This window comes from Lutra lutra, chromosome 11 (assembly GCF_902655055.1).
Source record: "Lutra lutra chromosome 11, mLutLut1.2, whole genome shotgun sequence".
Lineage (NCBI taxonomy): Eukaryota > Metazoa > Chordata > Mammalia > Carnivora > Mustelidae > Lutra > Lutra lutra.
This window is the reverse complement of record NC_062288.1, coordinates 38,628,279-38,649,429: the sequence shown is the minus strand read 5'-3', so window position 1 is coordinate 38,649,429 and position 21,151 is coordinate 38,628,279. Positions and strand designations below refer to the sequence as shown.

Genomic DNA, 21,151 nt, shown 5'->3' with positions numbered 1-21,151 from the left:
AATCTGTTGATCCTAAAATAGACCATAAAGAAATAGCAAGATAATTAAAGTCTAAAAAAAACTGATGTAAAGCAAATCAATCAATCAATGAAATGGACAATACCCAGTAGAATCATCTTTAGATAGATTGGTCAGGGAGAGTTAGTCTGAGGAGATACAGAGGTCTGTAGGATGAGACTATGTTCAACTCATGAAGAACTAGGGAGAGAGCATTCCTGGCAAAGATAACAATATGTAAGAAAGGCTAATGATCTCAGAAATAGAAGGTAGGCTATTGGGATGGAACTAGGTCCTACAGAGCAGGGGAAGAAGAAGGGATGTTACTCAGCAGTAGAATTTACAATAGAAAGACAATTATAGTTAGGTGACCTATCAATATAATATTTATAAATACAAAAAGCAAAAACATGAAGTGATATTAATTGATATTTTTTTTTAATATGGTAAAGTTCATCAGCCTTTCTTGATTACAACTCCAACCAAAAGAAACAAGAAAGACAGGCTTTCTCAGAAACCAACAACAATACAAATCATGCAAAATAGAAAAACACTGAAGGCGTTGCCATTGAAACCAGAAGAAAGACAGGAGTATCTGCCATCACCACTATTCAATTTTTTTCCTGAAGATTTTAGCTAATGCAAGAAGTACAAGGCATAAGGACCACTACTGAAAAAAGAGATTATGATTTATAGTTATGAATCTGTGTCTAGAAAATTCAAGAAACTCAACTTTGAAAACTAGTATAGCTAGTTTAAGAACTCAATAAATGGCTAAAAATAAATATGCAAAAATCGAGAATTTTTATATTAAAAATCACATCTAGAAATTAAAATAGAAAAATGTCCTGCATTCATAATAGTGAAAAGTTATATGATATGTAGGATTATATTAAACAAGAAAAATAATATTTTGTGAACAAAAACTTTTGAGAAAATGTTAAGTACCATAAGTAAATCTGATTAAGTAGAAAGACATTTTCCAGGATGAGAAGACTTCATGTCCAGTCTTCCCAGAATAATATATACATTGAATGCAATGCCCATTGGAATCCCAAAGATATTTAACTTTGGCACTCAATAAAATCATTCTCAAGTTACTGTAAAAGAATAAACACATGAAACTTGCCAAGAAGTTTGTGAAAAAGAGTAGTGTTGGAGAAGTTGTGCTACTAGATATGAAAACTTTCTTAAAGCTGCTTGATTAAAATAGTAGGATGCTGGTATAGACATAAACAGATCAAGAGAGTCTACAAACTCATCTATGTATATATTGAATCTGAAAGAGAGAGATTGTGGAGAGGGGAGAGAGAGAGATAGCATTAAAAGTTAGTGGGAGACTGGGTGGCTCAGTAGGTTAAAGCCTCTGCCTTCAGTTCAGGTCATGGTCTCAGGGTCCTAGGATGGAGTCCCACGTCAGGCTCTCTGCTCAGCAGGGAGCCTGCTTCCTCCTCTCTCTCTCTGCCTGCCTCTCTGCTTACTTGTGATCTCTGTCTGTCAAATAAATAAATAAAATCTTCTAAAAAAATTAAAAAGTTAGTGGGAGAAAGAAAATATTATTCAATAATTAATAATCAATAATCCATGCATCAATAATAGATAATTAATAAATAATCAATAATTATATCAATAATCCATGCATTTAACCAGTCAGTGCAACTGGTTAAATGCATGGATGACATAGACATGTATATATACACAAATATTAGAAAAATAAGATAATGAGCAAAAATTTCTAGGCAGTCAGAAGAGAAAACAAAAGTGACTACTAAGAATATAAGAAGTTACACAGAGTTTCTTGAGTCTCTCGGATGTATAGATTTGGGTCTTCCTTAAACTGGGAAAATATCAGCCATTATTTCTTGAAATATTGAGTATTTTTCAGGTATTTTTCTTGTCTCTTCCCCTCCTTGTCTTCTGAGATATTCATTATGTTTTTCTGGATATGCTTGATGGTGTCCTGCAATTCTTAGACTCTGTTTCTTGTTCTTCATCCTTTTTTTCTTTCTGTTCCTCAGATGACAAAATTTCATTTGACTTATCTTTAAATTGTCTTCTTCTTCCTTTTCTCTACTCAAATCTGCTATTCGATCCCTCCAGTGAATTTTTCATTTCAGTTATTGTATTTTTCAGCCTCAAATATTCCCCTTGGCCCCTTTTTATAATTTCTGTCTCTTTGTTGGCATTCTCAACTTACTGAAATATCATTTTCCTGGTTCCCGTTACTTCTTTGTCCACAGTTTCCTTTAGCTCTTTGAGCACACATAAGACCATCTGTCGAGGTCTCTGTCAACTCAAGTACAGTGCTTGTGCTTCCTTGGGAACAGTTTTTGTCCATTTTGGGTTTTCTTCCTGGGAAAGAGCCATAGTCTTTTCTTTCTTTGTATGACTCATGCTCTTTAATCGAAAACTGGACATTTTGAATATTATGATGTGGTAACTCTGGAAATTACATTCTCCCCTCTCTCCAGTTTTACTGTTTTCATTTGCATTGGGTTCTAGTTCTTGTTTTCGTGATTTTTCTAAACTATTTTTGTAAAGACTGTACTCTTTGTTATGTCTGACTCTGAAGTTTCTGTTCCTTTAGTTTAGTTGTTCACTAATGGCTTGACAGGGATTTCCACCAAATTTCTGGACCCAAAAACAAAAGAAAAGAAAGAAAAGAGGAAAGACAAAGAAGAAAATAATTCTCTCCAGGTCTTTGGAGAGTGGCACGGTGTGGAGGCACATCTTTGTTGCTTAGCCTGTCCATTTACTCACTTACCTTAGATTCCTGCTTTCATTGAACTTAAAGATCTGCCAGAGGTGAAAGGTTATGGTCTTTTTCGTTCTTTTCTGAGCAGCCATCCCACCCCAGGTATATGTGTGGTTTTCTAGGTTCCTCATTATAGGCAGAAGATTTGCAAAGCCCTCAAAGATTCTCACTCTCCAAGTTGTTATTCCTTCTTTCTGTGTGTCCCTCCTTTGTCCCAATTTTTCCTTTCTGGTCCAGTTGACAGAGGCTCATTCTTTTGACTTTCTGTCTTATAAAGAAACATTCTCCATGTAGCTGCTTCTCCACCTACAGGATTCCAAGTCAGGGGAAACAAAGGCAGGCTCCTTACATGGGTCCTTCAGGAAACCCACCGACAGGTCAAAAGAGAAAAATACAATACCTAGGAACAAGATCTGCTTGGCTCGCTCTGGAACCATGTTCTCACATCTGTACAGCTCTTGTGCTGGGGGAGGGGCAGGGCAAGGCTAAGGGAATGTCACAAAATTTTCTTATCCTGTATCTGTGGCCTTTCTCCTGGTTGCTGCCAACCTTTGATGGTCTTCCAGAGTTTCTATGAGGTTGATTCTGAGAGTTCTTGCCAGGCTTTTGTTGTTCTCTGGGAGATACAGGCTCGTGGAGGTTTATGGTTCACCATTTTCACAGACATCCATGTGTCTTAAATTTCTTCTTTAAAAGAAAGTTTGAAGAAATAGTTTCCCCCTTTACAATACCAAAATGCAGTGCCAGTTACATAAAAAGTTGAAATTACAGGGGCTCCTGGTGGCTCAGTTGCTTAAGTGTCTGCCTTCAGCTCAGGTCACGATTCCAGGGTCCTAGGATTGAGCCCTACATCGGGCTCCCTACTCAGCAGGGGGCCTGCTTCTCCCTCTGCCTATGCCTGCCTCTCTGCCTACTTGTGAAATAAATAAATAAATAAATAAACTCTTAAAAAATTGAAATTGCAGACCCATTTTATCAACAATTATGTCAAAATTTTTTGACTGTTTCAGTAGAAACTGTTTCATTTATATCATATCCTTCCATGTTATTAGATTCTAGTTTTGTTCACTGCCTTTGAGCTATTTTGCATCTATGTTTAGGTAACTGATAAATGCATAAATAGTATTTTGTCTGTTAGTGATCTTAATTGATTTTCTCCCCTCTTTGAAAGAAATAGTTCTGCTTCCATTTGCAATTCCTCTCAACATTCCTTTCCTCCATATAATTTTTCCTATTATTTGACTTTTTCTGTGAACTGATTAACTGATTATACCATCTGTTTGGTTCTCTCATATGGAAGTAATTTAAAAAATTCTTTAACATGTGCATATTTTTATATTTGTTCAAGTGTCATGATTTTCCCTTTTGCTGAAAATTATGTTAATAATTATAAATGTAAATATTCTAAATACAAACATTTGCAAATAAAATTTGGTATCACAATATCATATGTATGATATCTCAGGAATGCAAGGTTGATTCAATATTAGGATAACTATTATTATATATTATCATATTATAATATTTAAAAAGAAAAATCATATAACTTTCCTCTAAGAGCTTAAATTTTTAATGGTTCAAGGATAATTTTCAAAAAGGTGAAATCATGTCTCATTAAAATATCTAATGAATGTATGTCAGAGATTTTATTCAACTCATCAGTTAATGAGGGAATCAGTAAGATGCTAAAAGAAGTTCAGAGAGCATTTAAAGAGTCAGGAATCTAGAGGTAATTTAATGAAAGAATATTAGTATTAAATTCCTGGTTTATATTTTATAGGACAATATATGATATAAGGTAGAAGTTATTTATATCTCCCTTGGACAAAAGTCTGCATGTTAATTTCTGTCCCTACAGAGTTGTAAAATACTGCAGGCAATCAGAAATTAATCAGAACTGCAAGCCAGCATTGTGCTTAAAGAATACACTCTACTCCCTTATGCTTATTTCTGATTCTCAGATAATTTTCTATCACACGTGGAGATATGTTAAATTTCCTGCAGGGCTGGCTGGTGTTTAACTGTGTGTAATTTTGACATGTCTGTAATGCCAGGTGACTGGAAAATGTGTTCCCCAAGCTTCTTTTCTTACCAGCAACCCTTTTAATAGACCAGCTGGTGGGAATGACTGGGAAGTCACTGGCAATTTACTAGTCAGGATCCATACTATGGTTATAGGGTTAGCTGTCAGAGGTGACTTAGAAGGTGGGATGACCGTATTCTGGTTTTATTAACGAGAGACAAGCATGGATAAGTTAGCTTGACTCCAAAAACCACCAAGTTTGAGATCGCCATGATTTTTGGATAAACACACAGCTTTGGGCACATATAAATGATTACAAGTCTCTATATACGTATAGATGTAAAGATGTATAGACGTATATATTTTAGAGTAAGACAAAATGGCATTTTTACTCATATGTGTTGTCTCTGGTGTTCGAGATCAAGTAGCATAATGTTTAGAGTGGCTCCAGGTATGATTGATGGTGCTTGTGAACTTTTTCACAGCTAGAAACCCAAATTTTTCAAATGGGAAAACTCTGAATAGAGGATGGGGCATGAACAAAGACAACCCAAGTGCAACTAGACAGGGTTTTTCACTCACTTCGCTACATCAAGGCAGTCAGTCTCTGTCACTTGCATTTAGAAGACAGAAGAGTATAAATGGTGGGGGAAAGGGTGAACTAGATATGGGGCATCTCATGTGCTTGGTTTGGGGGAGATTACTTAACTTTCTCTAGTTCATCCTGACTTAGAACGGAGGACAAAAATTAGGGAAGCTGGCAGTCATTGACCAAGTTCTGATCGTTCTGCGCTGATTGCAGCAGACGTCGTGGGTCGGAGTAGGATTACACTTATGGTCTGGCCATTATCAGTTTGACTTCTGGACTCCCAGTCCCCCTCCCTGCCAACCTTTGTAATTTTCTCACTTGTGAGACGTTGACCAATTCAGGGATGGCTAAGAGATCTAGATCTTCACCAACTGGGGCTTGCTCAGTCACCTCTATAGTCAAATGGACTGAAAGACCTTCAGGTCATGAAGATTTGGTGCCAAATGTCTGCAATATCCAGTGAAACTTAGAAAATCCCCTCAACGGTCTTTTTATAACTAGTGTAGGATATGTTGGGATTATCTTTAATCTGTTAGAAGAGAGTGTTTTTCCCTTTTTAATTAGGGGATACCTTAAAGAGGTGTATTTTGGTAAAATTTTAACATCTTTTGAAACTTTATGTCTCTTTTTTGCTACGGCTGGGAGCAAGTGCTCTGTTCCACAGGCTTCCTTGTTCTCTCGATAAAGTATGACATCATCTACATATTGTAGCCGAACTAAATCACGAGGGAAATTTAGATCTTATAAATCTTGATCGAGGACCTGTTCTCATAGTTCCAGGTTTTTTTCTGTTTCCATAATTCAATTATGGCTATATATGTGTATACACACACACACACACACACACATATGTATACACACATATTGCACACACACATAATATATATGTGTATACACACACACACATTGCATACACACATAATATATATGTGTATACATACACACTTTTTTTCTTTTTTATGTGGGCTGAAACTTTACTTGCCATTCAACACTGGAGACCCCATCCCATCTACCCTCCTGAGATGGCTCAGAAGATCTTCGTGGCCTCTAGCTGTAGGTCCCTGACCACCTCCAAGAGGCAACTGCACACTGGCAGGAACTGGTAACAGAAGTGGTGGTACTTGGAGTCACCGTCCACTGCCTTGAATCTTTCTTCAGTGACAAGGAACACTTCGAAGCGCTGCCTGTGCTGGAAGGAGATGCCTGAGCCATGCTCCTCAGGGCCCCAGGGGCCTGGCTCCAGGGTGTTGAACACCACTGTGGACTGTTCCATGTGGGGATTGAAATGCAAGGCAGCCTCGGCATCCTGTCCATCTCTCCAGAGCATTGTTTGGGACAAAGCTACAAACCCTCATCACAGGGCCAACTCGGATGCCCTTGGTCAGTGAGGTCTTGTGGGACATGTCAGAGCTCCCTGCTTTGGCTGGAATGGTTGGACAGGCAATGGTGGTGTCCATGCAATTTTTATTGGAAATACTTCAGGCATGGTTTTAGGAGACCTTAATCTCATTTTTAAGCCTTTTTCTGACTCTCAGATTTACTGTCAATAGAGGAATTTTTGTAGGTTTCTTTCTGAGTTGATCCAACCAACATTTGCCATCCAGAATTTAGTATCTGAGGTTCTGATCAACATGTAGGTGTACATATAAGCCAGGTAACCCCAGGTTATATGTACCTGAAATAATTCATCTATGAATAACTATCAGTCTTCTCTGGGTTTAGAGAAATCTGGACCATGGGAAGAAGAGAAAGAAGTCCAGGGAGGTGCAGAAGGAGAGAGATCAGAGGATAAAGGAAGAGGGAGAACTGGCTATAAGGAGGCAGCTGGAGGACATGGAGGGAGAGGATTCACCACAGAAAGAAGCCCCGTTTGTTCCTGCTTAAATTTGTTAAATTGCTCCTTGTTTTTGGCCAAAGACTCTTTCAGTAAATTTTTTATTCAGAATTTCACTTAGGTCTCTGCCTACCAATCAAAATGTGCTGCTCATTAGACCTGAGAAACCATATTCCCTCTCTTTCCTCAGGTGCCTTTCAAATGGTATTATTCACATCAGAGGTTCCCCAGCATAGCCATTGGAGGCCCCATTATGCCGTTTTGAAAGATATGTTAGGATTGCGTTGAGAGAATACATAGGAAGACATTGTTCCTGAAAGGAGAAGCTTTTGGCTTAGAGGACTCCATGAGAGCTGGCAGTGGTCAATAGAGATGTGATGTTCCCGCACTCAAGATTTCAGGTCTCTAACCGGAAGGTTGGCCTTCAGTGGTAGAGCCACTAATCTGCACCCCTAACACCCGCCTAGCCCTGCAGAATAAAACCAGAGGAAACACTCTCTCTGAATCAAAGGCAAGCTTTCAAGACCAGAAGTCAAGACAGAAGGGGAAGTTTCTGGCTTTTGGTGATGTTCTGCAGAGTTTCTCCAAATGGACACTTGTTGAGTAAGTGGGAAATTCACGACTCTGTGAGGTCAGTAGGAGCCATGGGCTTATAGCGCCTGGGCCTGTTTTCACTGGTCATTCTCCTTCTTTTCTTCTAACAAACAGTTCCAGGCAGTATACCCCAGAGCAGAAGCACAAAACACAGCAAAACAGATGAAAAAAAGTGATCTGATTCCAATGAGTGCCAAAAAAATGGGAACCAATAACAATGTCTGTCTATCAAATGGAGAATAAATAGCCAGGGAACTCAATGCAAAGACAGCAGAGTTCAGACCCAGTGTTGACTTACCACTTAGGCCTGGTCTCCATAGGCCAAGAGCTGCAGGGCACCAGGGGTGTCCATGGGTAATGCAACTGGTCCAAGGCTGGGGTGCCTGGCAACAGCCAGTGCAGAGCACATCTAGGTGGGGCTCCCAGTAAAACTGTGGAAATAAATGAGTACCACCCAAATAAGAATTTTGAAAGACTATCTTCAGAGATTGCTATGGGCGGGAATGGGAGGTGGGGGTCAGCCACCATCACTTGCCTTTGACAGAGACTCCAAGGCAAGGAAGCTTAATAATAGGGCGTGGGTGGGGGGTGTAGATGGGGTAGGCCTCAGCTCTGATTAGAGGTTGTTGGCATGAGAAAGTGAGAGGGGCTAGCTAGAAGTGGGGTATCACATGACTGATTCGGGAAATGTATCTGGCTTTCTCTGGTTGGTCCTGAGTTGGACGTTGGGTAATCATTAGAGGGAACTGGCAGTCACTGACCAAGTCCTGATCATCTGGGGCTGATTGCTGCCAAGGTTGTGGGCAGAGCTGAATTGTGGTATATGGTCTGACATTGTCCATTTGTATTTTCATTCTCTCAAGGAGACCAGTGATTTATTATTATTATTATTATTATTATTTTGTTAATCTGAAAAATCTTCATTGAACTTATAGCTGGAGCAAGTCTTGTGCTTAGTAAGAGGTATAATTTCAGATGGATTTCTCTAGTTCCTGCTCAACATGTTCCATTGGACCATTGGTCTGGGAATTTCTTTGGAGGCACTTTCATTTTTATAGGCTATTTCTGGTTCTCATTTCCTTTCCTCTTATCCCACTGTGTGACCCAGTGCCCTGAAGCTGACATATGGCTACAGCATGTTGCTTTGGCTTTGCCCGCCCAGAAGTGTTCCATATTCCAAAATGGCTGTTAGAAACTCTTTGAAGTCCAAAGCTTTTCCTTTTGTTATTCTTTTAAATGGTCAATAATACGAACACAGTCATCTACACACAGAGGGTGATCAATAAGTGATTCTGAGTCATTTAAAAATGTGCCTCTGATTCACCAAAGCCCGGAGCTCAGAGAGAAGCTGGCTCATTAAAATGGTATCACACCAGGTCATCCTTATTATCTTCCCCCCAAATTATTAAATGTACATGTTACTGAGCAGGGTGCTTTGCAGATTACTTAAAAAGCAAAGAAAATCTATTTTGGATTGTGAGAAAATCTTTGAGAACCGGAGACATAGTCAGTTTCAAACTGCTTTTGCACCTGAGCAGAATTCTAAGTTACCCTGTCCCGGGGAGGAAGAGAGAATTAGCTCGCTCATTATCAAGGCTCCTGGTAGTCTTGGCCCCACAGGTTCAGGCTGACCCGGCAACTCACAAATTGCCTGCTGGTGAGGTAGTTAATGAATAAAGAACTGAGTAAAAGTTCTGAGGTTAAAAATTACCAAGAAGGGTTCGATATAGTTCAAATAGGAAGACAAATACTCCACATCTACATTTTTAGCCTGGTTCTCTGCAATCGTTGAATGTAGTTCTATTTCTATTCTGTAGGATACCTGACTTGCGCACACTTTGTCAGTGGTGGTTAATGACCAGTTGTTAGCTTGCTGCAACCCAGCTCACTTCTTTACAGTAAATATTATTATCAGCATGAACGTGAGCTGTTTCTTTTTTACTTTTCTTGAAAGTGAGTTTTCTATGCCCTCAAGAACAGTTTTTCTGTGTGGAGAAGCTCGTTTACTTAGGTTTCTTTTTAAATGACTATTTTATTCACTTGACTCTTTCCTAAGCTTTTAATTTACCCTATACCATGAATTCTTTTTAAAGGTTTAGCAAATTAGGAAAAAAAAAAGTTTTAGGGGCGCCTGGGTGGCTCAGTGGGTTAAGCCGATGCCTTCGGCTCGGGTCATGATCTCAGGGTCCTGGGATCGAGTCCCACATCGGGCTCTCTGCTCAGCAGGAAGCCTGCTTCCCTCTCTCTCTCTCTCTGCCTGCCTCTCTGTCTACTTGTGATCTCTCTCTGTCAAATAAATAAATAAAATCTTAAAAAAAAAAAAGAAAAAAAAGTTTAGCAAATTTTTACAATTGCTTGTAAGGGGGATTTTACAACCATATTAAATTCCCTTAAATATCTCGACTTATTAAATTTCCTTTTATGTTTAACATTTCACATTAAAATGTTCAATTTTCTTTTCAGCAATATAATCGTCTAACTTAAAGAGTCTTTCTGACTACTTAACTCTGATGGTCTCATAACCTAAACTTATAAATACGTTATCTTAAGTTTTTCAAGAATGTACATAAATTTAGTAAGAATTGAATTTAATATCACAAACCTAAATCAACTACACAGATACACTTTAGAAAATGGAATTACAAGGCTAATAAGCAAACATTATGACAAAACATAGCAAATATGCAGGATTCCTTAATATAAAATATTAACACCATGGATTTTATTTTCTTAAGATTTTTATACAGACTCCTTATTTTTCCTGGGTGAAAAGATGCTTCAAGAGAGATACTTATGTTATACAAAAAAAAAAATTTTTTTTTTGGAGATGCCTTCTGAGTAAGCTGAAGTTCTGGAATGATTCTTTCTCCCCCTCTTTTGTTCCTTTTTACTGCCGTAAAAAATGCATAATATAAAATTTACCATCTTCACCATTTCTAAGTGTACATTATAGAAGTGTTAAGCATATTCACATTGTCATGCAACCAATCTCCACAACCTTTTCGTTTAGAAAAAGTTAAAACTCTGTATCTATTAAAAAAGTTCCCATTTCTCCCCTTCTCCAACCACTAGCAACCACAATTTTACTTTCTCTTGCAATGCATTTGACTGCTTTAGATACCTCATATGGGCAGCATAGTACAGAGTCTTTGTCTTTGTGTGGCTGGCTTATTTCACTTAGCATAATGTCCTCAAGGTTCATCCATATTGTAGTGCGTGTCAGCATTTCCTTCTTTTTTCAGGCCGAGTTATTCTAGAATAATTCTTAATGACAATAGTGACAAACTTAGTCTTAGTTATAACCACTATATCTTTAAAGAAGGACGGAGAAGAGTTTCACAGGGTTCATGTCCATGAATTTAAGTCACAAGTAAGTCACAGATTTCCTAATAAAGACATAAGCTGCCTATTCTCTCCTCGGTTAAGATCTTTCCACTAGGATGCCTCTTGGATTTTAATACCCTGAACTTTCTCTCTCAAAACAATATTCTAGGCTGGTGTTTATGTGGGGGAAAATGTATATTTATGTCCCCAAAGCTCAACACAATATTTTTTATTAAAATGACGAGAGGAAAAAGCCTTGGGTTGAGATCCAAATACAATTGACAGAATGACAGGATCCATGTAGAAGCCTTGACAAAAGTAACATAAAGCCAAAAAAAGAGATGTCACTCTTGGGATGTTCATGGTGTAAAGAGAGGCATTGAGGCATTACTGCATATGATACAACATTTAGTCATAATGACTTTGCATCCTAATAATAGAGTCTGTTACTCATATGCTTTGGTTTCCTGTACTTTAAGAAATCGGTTGGAGGCATGGAGTTGATGGTTAATATATTAAAGATTTTCCATTTAAAATAATGAGCCATAGGTTTCTGTTAACAATTGTGTGGGGGAGTGCTGATTGTCAGGAACAGCTTACTGACATGGCTCAGGACGTGCCTGAGCCTGTCTTCCCAAAGTACTCAGTCTCAGTAAGATCGTTGTCCCTTGCTTCATCATCTCGGTCAGATTTTCACTTCTTTGTCTTCTAAGATATTTAAGTATCTTCCTGTTCACCTTCAAAAATCTTTGACCTGGGGGGGCACCTGGGTGGCTCAGTGGGTTAAAGCCTCTGTCTTCGGCTCAGGTCATGATCTCAGGGTCCTGGGATCGAGCCCCACATCGAGCCCCACATCGAGCCCCACATCGGGCTCTCTGCTCAGCAGGGAGCCTGCTTCCTCCTCCCTCTCTGCCTGCTTCTCTGCCTACTTGTGATCTCTGTCTGTCAAATAAATAAATAAAATCTTAAAAAAAAAAAAAAATCTTTGACCTGACTGTATCTTGCATTCTTTTCATGTTCTATTTTCTGGGACTATAGTTTTCATAAATATTAGAGGATATTTATAAAATAAACTTTAAATGCCAGGCATCCCCATGGATGTACTTTTGACTATTAAGATCCTTCTACTGACACACAGGCAGGATCATTTTCTGTATGGATCTGTATTGCCTATCTATGTTTGCCTCTTAATCTGACTTATCAAACTAAAAGGCCCTTTTTGGATGGGTTATAGAAATGTGTTAATATTTACTAAGTCAAATCATGTTTTAATATCTCTGTTTTAATAAATGTAAGCAATGAAATATGTATATTAGGCTTCCAATTCAGACAGCTCCATTGAATTATAATTGACAAAGACATTTTTGCTTTAGTCCAAAACAGTGAAATAGTTCCTATTACAAAGTAACTGGACTGATTCTGTCATCTGTAATCTTTTTTTTTTTTTTATTTACTTGTCATGTTAGAAAGAAAATGTCCAAATTGTTAGTTTTACAAAAGGTCAAAAGAGCAAACTGCTAATTTTTCTTAATCTAAATTTTTATGTAAATAACTGCAAGATATTAAAGTCTGAAGGAATGGTTACTAGCCTTAGAAGATTGATGAATTTTTGCTAGTTATAAATGGGAGTTGATTAAGGAAGGACAGGCCTGTATACTCAGGAAGCCTGAAAGAATCCGAGATCCAAACCCTGGTGAAACTTATTTAACTTTAATGGATTAACAATTAGTATCCCCTTTGCCAGAAATATTACCAGATCCATAAAAGATAATATACCATTCTAAATAAAGTGTATGTTCTAAGGAACAGAAGAAAATTATCCCTCTGAAAAATATTAACTGATTTTTATGTGGGAAATCATTTTAAGGCAATGATGCTTTGTAGTAGATCCCTGGACAAGCCGTAGCAGAGGTCACAGAATAGAAAGGTTCGGGGAACTCCGACCCTCTGTGCCATCATGACACAACTGTTTGTTCCAGAGAACTCTGGTCCAGGAAGATAAGACTATAAATCAGTACATTTTACTATTTGTTCAGGGCATTTTTGCAAACTAATTTTGTCCAGGCAAATACTTGGCTTTTTGGGAAAAATAACTCTACTATTAGGATAGTAGGTAGCTGGCTTGGGCAAACACCTTGCTTCTCCTTTAACAGTTTACTCATTAAAACACTTCACCGTGTTCACCAATCTGAAATTATTGTGTCAAAACTATCATAGTCAGTTACCTGCCATGAAAGACTTGCTTGAAATCTCATAAACCCAGCCACTTAAACCCTATAAATACTGTTTCTTGAAATCTCCCTTCTGAGACACTGCTAAGACCTTGAAAGTACCCTTATTACAGTAAGTCTAATAAACCAAGCTTTGTGTGATCAATATGCTTTTCTGATGTTCTTTTGGAGAATTGACATTGACATTCTTGGAGACCATGAGAAGATCTGGTGGAGAGCCCTTTGCCAACATGGCCCAAGGCCCTCAGCTCTGAAACCACATATACCCTTGAGGCGTGAACTTCCTGTTCAGGGGTCTCTCCCACTATAGCGGTCAGGTAGGTCCTGCATTGGTGCTCAAGTCCAACAGATTTATGTGAAGTCTTTTCTGAGAAACAGTTTATTTTGTGTCCTGGGGATGAGGATTCCTCTCATTCCTCTCAGGAATCCTTTGGTGATCTGGTCAGATTTGAAAACTCTTATATCTGGAAGAAGAACTCATTTGTTATCAATAACATAGTATCTTGGTTCTTTTTTTGTCCTTGTCACTTTCTATTGTGAGTCCATAAGACAAAGTTTGGAGGGGAAATGATGCACGTGGTAGCTTCAGTAGTCTGTCTCTCAATCTATCCCAGAGGGCCGACAGGTTCAGAAGGGCCCATCAGCCAGCATCCTTACTGGATCCATTTTGCATGGATCATATATTCAAACCTAGTAAGATCTTTCCTCAGTCTTGCCTTTGTTTCTTTGATAATTACTAATTTAGTTTCTTTTGCCTAGAGCCAGAAGTCTCAAAGCTGTGAGAGTGGCTGATCAGTCAGATGTTTACAAGTGTTGTAGGCATCTTCAGTCTTCCTTTCACACCCTGGGCCATTCCTGTGCTGCCTTCACACTTTCATTCAGGTGCATATGTCTCTAACTGGCCTAATTTCACCAAGGAGGATTTAGAAATACTGTGGCCACTCTGGGATATTTTTGATATGGACTAGATGAATCATTTAAGAAAAAAATTAAATAGGGGGATGCCTGGGTGGCTCAGTTGGTTAAGTCGCTGCCTTCGGCTCAGGTCATGATCCCAGAGTCCTGGGATCGAGTCCCGCATCGGGCTCCTTGCTCTGCAGGGTGCCTGCTTCTCTCGCTGCCTCTGCCTGCCTCTCTGCCTGATTGAGTGTACTCTCTCTCTCTCTTTCTCTCTCTGGCAAATAAGTAAAATCTTTAAAAAAAAAATTAAATAGGAAGAAAACCGTTGGAGGAGATTCTCTGACTTGTTTGTCTGCACAAGAGGTCACTTTTTTATTTTAAGAGATCACCGTCTCAGACTTTCCTACTTTGGTGATTAGTAAGTACCAACTTTTTAATCATATGGTTTGATTGAATCATTAAAGACCCTAGTTATTGCTTCAATAAGCAGTAATGCTTTTTCTTTGGTGTGTATGCATGTAAAAATAGGGTTTCTTTCATCTAACCCTTTTTCTTTCCTTGTAGAGTTTAGGTAATTAGCCTTTTACAGTGAGATTTATAATATAACTGTTTATAGAATAACTGTTTTAAGTTGGCTTCCTCCTGCTCCTTTCCCCTTTCCTTTTTCTTTTTTTAACCTTTGAAAATTTGGGAATGAATCTGCTCATGCACATGCTCTGTTATTATGTATAAATTCTGGGAATATCTGGTGCAGATACAAAGTGAAGACTTTCTAAAAAAGGGGGGAAGGCAGGGGAAACATTAAATTTTCTGTGCTTCTTTTGTATGTTTTCCCTTGCCAAGAGTGAAACTCAGAAAAAAAGTTAACTGTGAATTCTAGTAATAGACATAGTTCCGAGCCAGAAAGAAAAATTCAACACTGGGAACTTTTGGCAAAACTCCAGTCTTTAAATTTTCTGATATTTTAACCAGAGATTTATTTATATTTGAAAAATTAAGAAAAGATATTCTTCTTAAATAGATAATTCTTTGGACAAATTAGAGTAATTATAGTTCAAAGTCAACATTGTCTTCTTACTAATTGTCTTCTTACTAATTTTATTAACATGTAAAAATCTTTAGCAAAATATTTTAGTATAAGGGGAGTTTAATTTTTCATCATTTAAATATTTAAGATTTCCTGAATTATTTCTATGAATCCAATAAGTAATCTTTGTTTACACAAATTTTTTAGGGTTAAATAATAAATAAAACTGTGTTTAAATGAATACATAATGAGACATGTCTTTTGAAAGAGTTTAATCTTTTAAATTGTTATTTTCTGGACCAAAATGTCAATAGTGCCAAAGTAGAGAAACCCAAAATTATGGATCTAGTCTGATTTGTCCAAGATTTAACCTTGATAATGTGGATTTGCATTCTTATATAAAAGTGCTTCTGAACTAAATTCCTCTAGAAATGGTTTTTAAAAAGACTAACATTTATAAAATATTAAAATTTAGTTTCTTTATTTCTAGAAATTCTGGGACCTTTAGATAGAATATATTATTGTAACTTATTAACTTGTATAAACCAATCAGAACAGAGCCCTTTCCTTTCATAAGACTTTACAATCTAATTTACTAATACCTCTAGAGATAGGAAAATATTTGGAATCACCCCCCAAAAGCTAAAAACTTCCCTCAATCACAAAAACAGAGAGAGCTTGCAGCCTTAGGTCTTCAACCTCAAGTAAAAGTAAACACAGAACATAAAAACTCCACAGTTCAGATATCAAAGGGTTATTCTCCTCTCCAATGAACAGAAAAATATTTTCTTAATTGGTATGAGTTCACAATAGTCAAACAGAAAAACAAGCCAGATTCTCAGTTGTCTCTTACCTGACAAAGAACAGATCTCCATCATCCCTTGAAGATTACTGAATGGCAAGACCATACAAACAGACTAGCAGTCATTCCTGCAATCAAGTAAGAAACATTTATTGGCTACACACAAATTAAATTCATGTACACACAAGGTGCTCAAGTGACTGCACAGTCAAGACAGCCTACAACACCACTCCTCCCTGCTCTTGGCTGTAGAAAGTAACCAACAGGTTTGACCAAGCACCAGAAATACAAAAAATTCAGGAGGGAGAAAGAAAGAAAGGAAGGAAGGAAGAAAGAAAAGAGAAAGTCCGTAGAAACTGTGAGTCAGCAAAGATAAGTTTCCACAGTTAATTGGGAAACCCTACAGGAGCCAAGGAAAAAACCTGCCTTGGCTAAACACTCCTTGAGTTCACTTCTTGGACGATGGGATTCTATTGAATTTAGTAGATAAGTCCACTTGGGTATCTCAGTGGATAACCAAGCAACATGTTAAAGTACAATGTTCAAAGAATTGAAACACAGTTCTCATACACACATGGAATGAACACAAGTCAAATGTTTTGTCTTTTTTTTTTTTTTAAAGATTTTATTTATTTATTTGACAGAGAGATCACAAGCAGGCAGAGAGAGAGGAGGAAGCAGGCTCCCTGCTGAGCAGAGAGCCCGATGCAGGGCTCAATCCCAGGACCCTGAGATCATGACCTGAGCCGAAGGCAGCGGCTTAACCCACTGAGCCACCCAGGCGCCCCTGTTTTGTCTTTTTTAATTGTTTATTTTATTTCTTTTTCTTTTTTAAAAAATAAATCCCTACACCCAACCTGGGGCTCCAACTCATGACCCGGAGATCAAGAGTCACATGTTTTACCCACTGAGCCAGCCATGCACCCCTTTTGTCTAATTTTTTTAAATAATAAAGAACCTGTCAAGAACTGTGAGGGGTCTGAGATTTTATCCTATTTGCAAGCAAAAACATTACCTGCAGTGGATTCATGGATGCCAGAAGGGGATGCAAAATGCCTGGGTCAGAGGCAAAAAGAAATTTATTATTTACAGCATAGCAAGCAGCATAAGCATAAGCATTTTGATACCAGTTCTTCAAACCACAATTTTCTACATGGCAATTCAAAGAAGGACAGGTGACAACTGCACATGTAGTGGGTTGCATTCTAGGAGAGGAACTCTGAGCTTAGATAATACACACTGAGCGTCCCTGACCCTCAGCTCTGGAGGGAGACTCTACCTTCCAAGGCTATAAGCAAAACTGTGATTTGTTCTGGAAGCAAATAAACTTATCATCCAAGGCTGTTTTCTGTATAAACATTCTTGGAAAGATAATTCAGAACAAAGGCAGTTAGTACCTCTACTCATAAGACACACAGATTTGTGAGAGACCCCTGGAGAATTGTCTCCTAACATTAGCAATTAAAATGTTAAAGCTAATTCAAAAAAACATTCTGAGAAATGATCTATTTATAGGCACTTGAGTAAAGTAATGTTAGAATAAAATTGCTGGTTTAGATATAAAACTGGTTACTTCACAGTGAGAAACAAAAAAAATACAACACATTTTGGAAGTTAACTTTTCTATCACACAGAATTTATAAGATAATATGAATTTCAGTGTCTGAGCTCTAATCAAACAGTAAGAAGAATAATAAAACACAGGTGAAAGTGCCAGTTTAATTTTCTTAAAGAATTAAATAAACCTCATTTTAAAATTAAATAATGATCCAATATGACATTGAAAATATATCTGTACTCTCTTGGTTTTATTTCCAAGTTTTGGATAATTCTTCATATACTGTGAACATAACATAATTTGATATCTTTGCATGGAGACTGAGAATATATTTACCTTCACTGTTCACACAGTAAACATCCTCACATTCTCCAAAATCTTACCTGAAACTGTTAGCAAAGACTAATGTCCATAGTTGTCATGGTAATATTTAGAGTAAAATATAATATTATCTAGAACACCGAGATCTCTAATTTTCTTTGATAAATTTGCTCATATCCCAGAGGAAGACAAACAGCTTGTCTCTTATCCAGGGCTTTATTAACTATATGAATATTTTCAAAGAACAAACTTTTGCTTTGTAAATTTTCTTTATTTTGGTCATTTTCAATTTCATTGATTTCTGCTCTCATCTTTCTCGTTTCTTTGATTTACTTTGGATTTAATTTTTGTTTTAAGGTTTCTCAGGTAGAAACTTAGATCAATATTGTTAAATGTTTTTGCATGTCCAACATAAACAACAAGAATGATAGTTGCCAAAAAAAAAAGAATGATAGTTGCCCGTCTAAACATTGCTCTAGTTGTATCTTGTGCATTTTGTTATTTTCTTTTCTTCTTCTACTTCTCCTTCTCCTTCTTCTCCTTCTTCTCCTTCTTCTCCTTCTTCTCCTTCTTCTCCTTCTTCTTAAGTAGGCTCCATGCCCAGCGTGGACCCAACACTGGGCTTGAACTTACAACCCTGTGATCAAGACCTGAGCTGAGATCAAGAGTGGGATGCTTAACTGACTGAGCCCTCCACGTGCCCCACACATCTTGCATAGTTTAATAAGGAGTCTTTTCATTATTATTTAGCTCAAAATATTTTAGGTTTTTATTGTAATTTCCTCTTTGCCCCATGGTTTATTTAGAAGTGTAATTTCCAAATACTTGGAGAGTTCCTAGGTATTTTTTGTTAGTATATTCTGCTTTTAGTCAACCTTGTTGGAGTATAATTTTTGTACCAAAAACTGCACTTGATTCAAGTATACAATTTGATGACTTTAACAGATATGCAACTCTCATGATATCACTGACAATAAAGATGCTGAACTTTTCCATCAACCCCCAAATTTCCTCATGCTCCTTTGTAATTTATTATCTCCCTGCAGTGGATAGGTTAAAATTATTTAAAAGGCCTACTATGTAGACAATAATTTTAAAAACCCTATTGTGGTATATTAATATATAATGTAGATCTCAAAAAAAGAAATATTACCCAGGATAAAGAAAGATAAATGATGATCATCCAAATAAACATGGAATATTCTCTTAATAGACATACTATGGGTTATATAAGAAATCTCAGAAAATCAAGAAAAAATGAAATCTTACAAAATGAAAAAGAGAAATATAATCCCTGACAATCAGGAGAGGTAGCCTGGCATGTTTCCTGAGGAAAAACAAAATAGATTTGTTGTAAAGTTCAGTTTGTTCCAGAATATTAAAAAACACAGTGAAAGATAAAACTTGAGTGTGTATAGCAAGTTATAGAAGGTTTGATGAAAGTGAATTTTATTTGCCATTCTTTACAATACCTGAGTCTGAAAGGAAACAGATAAAATATGTTAAGATTTTAGCAAATTTTCCTGAATTTTGATGTTTATTTATTAATATATGTTAATACCCTTTACTGCCAAAGACTAAATTTATGTAATACTAGAATTTTATTTTCTCCCTGTGAAAATATAAATTGATCTTGAAATATTTAGTCACTTTTAACAAGACTAATAAAAGATTATTTTTTACCTTCTGTATAATCTGAAAATTTAGCAGAAATTCTGTATATCACCAAAATAATTTCCTGTAATTTATACTACCTTTATTATATTCTGGATAACTTCAAAAAAAGTACCTCTCTTCAGAACAGCAAAAGTTCCTGAAAATTTTGTAACCTTCTTCTCTTTTTATTGTATATTGTTGTCACTTAGATTTATGTGTAGTTAGGCTATAACTTGTCATTGCTCACAGGTAATTGTGTTTTTATCTCAATCAAATGACCAAATCTTTTCTTATAATTCTTTACTTTACTTCCTTGAGATCAAATCCTAAATTCAGGAAAATAAAATTTTAGGGTGTCTTTTTCATTTTTTTTATTGTGATAAAATATGCATAACATAAAAGGTACCATCGTAACCATTTTTAAGTGTACTCTAAGTACTTTGACATTGTGCAACCATTGCCACCATCCATCTCCAGAAACTTTATACCCATTAAACAATATCTCCTTCCTTTGTAGCTCCTGGCAACCACAATGCTGTTCTCTGTCTTTATGAATTTGACCGCTCTAAATAGCTCATGTAAGTAGAATCACGTAGCAGTTGTCATATTGTGACTCATTTATCTCACTTACAATGCCTTCAAGGTTCATTCATCCACATGGAGCACGTGTCAGAATTTTCTTGCTTTTTAATGCTGAATAATATTCCATCTTATGTATTTCATGTTTTGTTTATGCCCGTCCTCCTTCAATGGACACGTGGATTGTTTTCACCAATGCTGCTATGAATATGCGTGTACAGATATCTTTTCAAGACCTTGCTTTGAAATCCTTGGGGTGTATATTGAGAAGTGGGTTTGCTGGATTATATGGTGATTCTGTTTCTTTTCTTTTCTTTTTTTTTTTTTAAAGGAACCACCATACTAATCTTCGTAGTGGCTGTACCATTATATATTTGCACCAGGAACATCAGGTGTTCCACTTTCTTCACATCCTTGCCCACACTTGTTACTTTCTGTTTCCTGAAAACAGCTATCCTAATGGTTGGGAGATTATATCTCATTGTACTTTTAATTTCCATTTTTCTTCAATGATTAATGATTTGAACATTTGTCAGTGCTTATTGGTCATTGGTGTATTTTCTTTAGAGAACTGTCAATTCAGTTTTGTTGTCCATTTTTAAATCTGATTTTTTTTGGTTGTTGTTGAATAGTAGGAGTTCTTTATATATTTCAGTGTATTAAGCCCTAATTAAGATATATGATCTGCAAGTATTTCCTCCCATTTCATGGGTTTCCTTTTCACTTTGTTGACGTGTGTTTTTTGCACAAAAGTTTTTAAAGTTTGATATAGTCCAATTGATTTTTTCTTTTGTTGTCTAAGCTTTTGGTGTCATATCCAAGCTACCATTGTGCCAAATCCAATGTCATGAAACTTTTTCCTTATTTTTCTTCTAACAGTTTTGATTAACTTTAAGTTAATCTCTTGTATATGGTATAATATTAGAATTCAACTTCATTCTTTGTACGGGAATATTTGCTG

The 21,151-nt window shown here is 36.8% G+C and overlaps 1 pseudogene; it reads right to left on the bottom strand.

The window, feature by feature from the left end:
* Positions 1-6,391: 6,391 nt before the first annotated feature.
* On the bottom strand, positions 6,392-6,821 carry LOC125080489 (galectin-7-like; annotated as a pseudogene).
* Between the last annotated feature and the right edge of the window lie 14,330 nt (positions 6,822-21,151).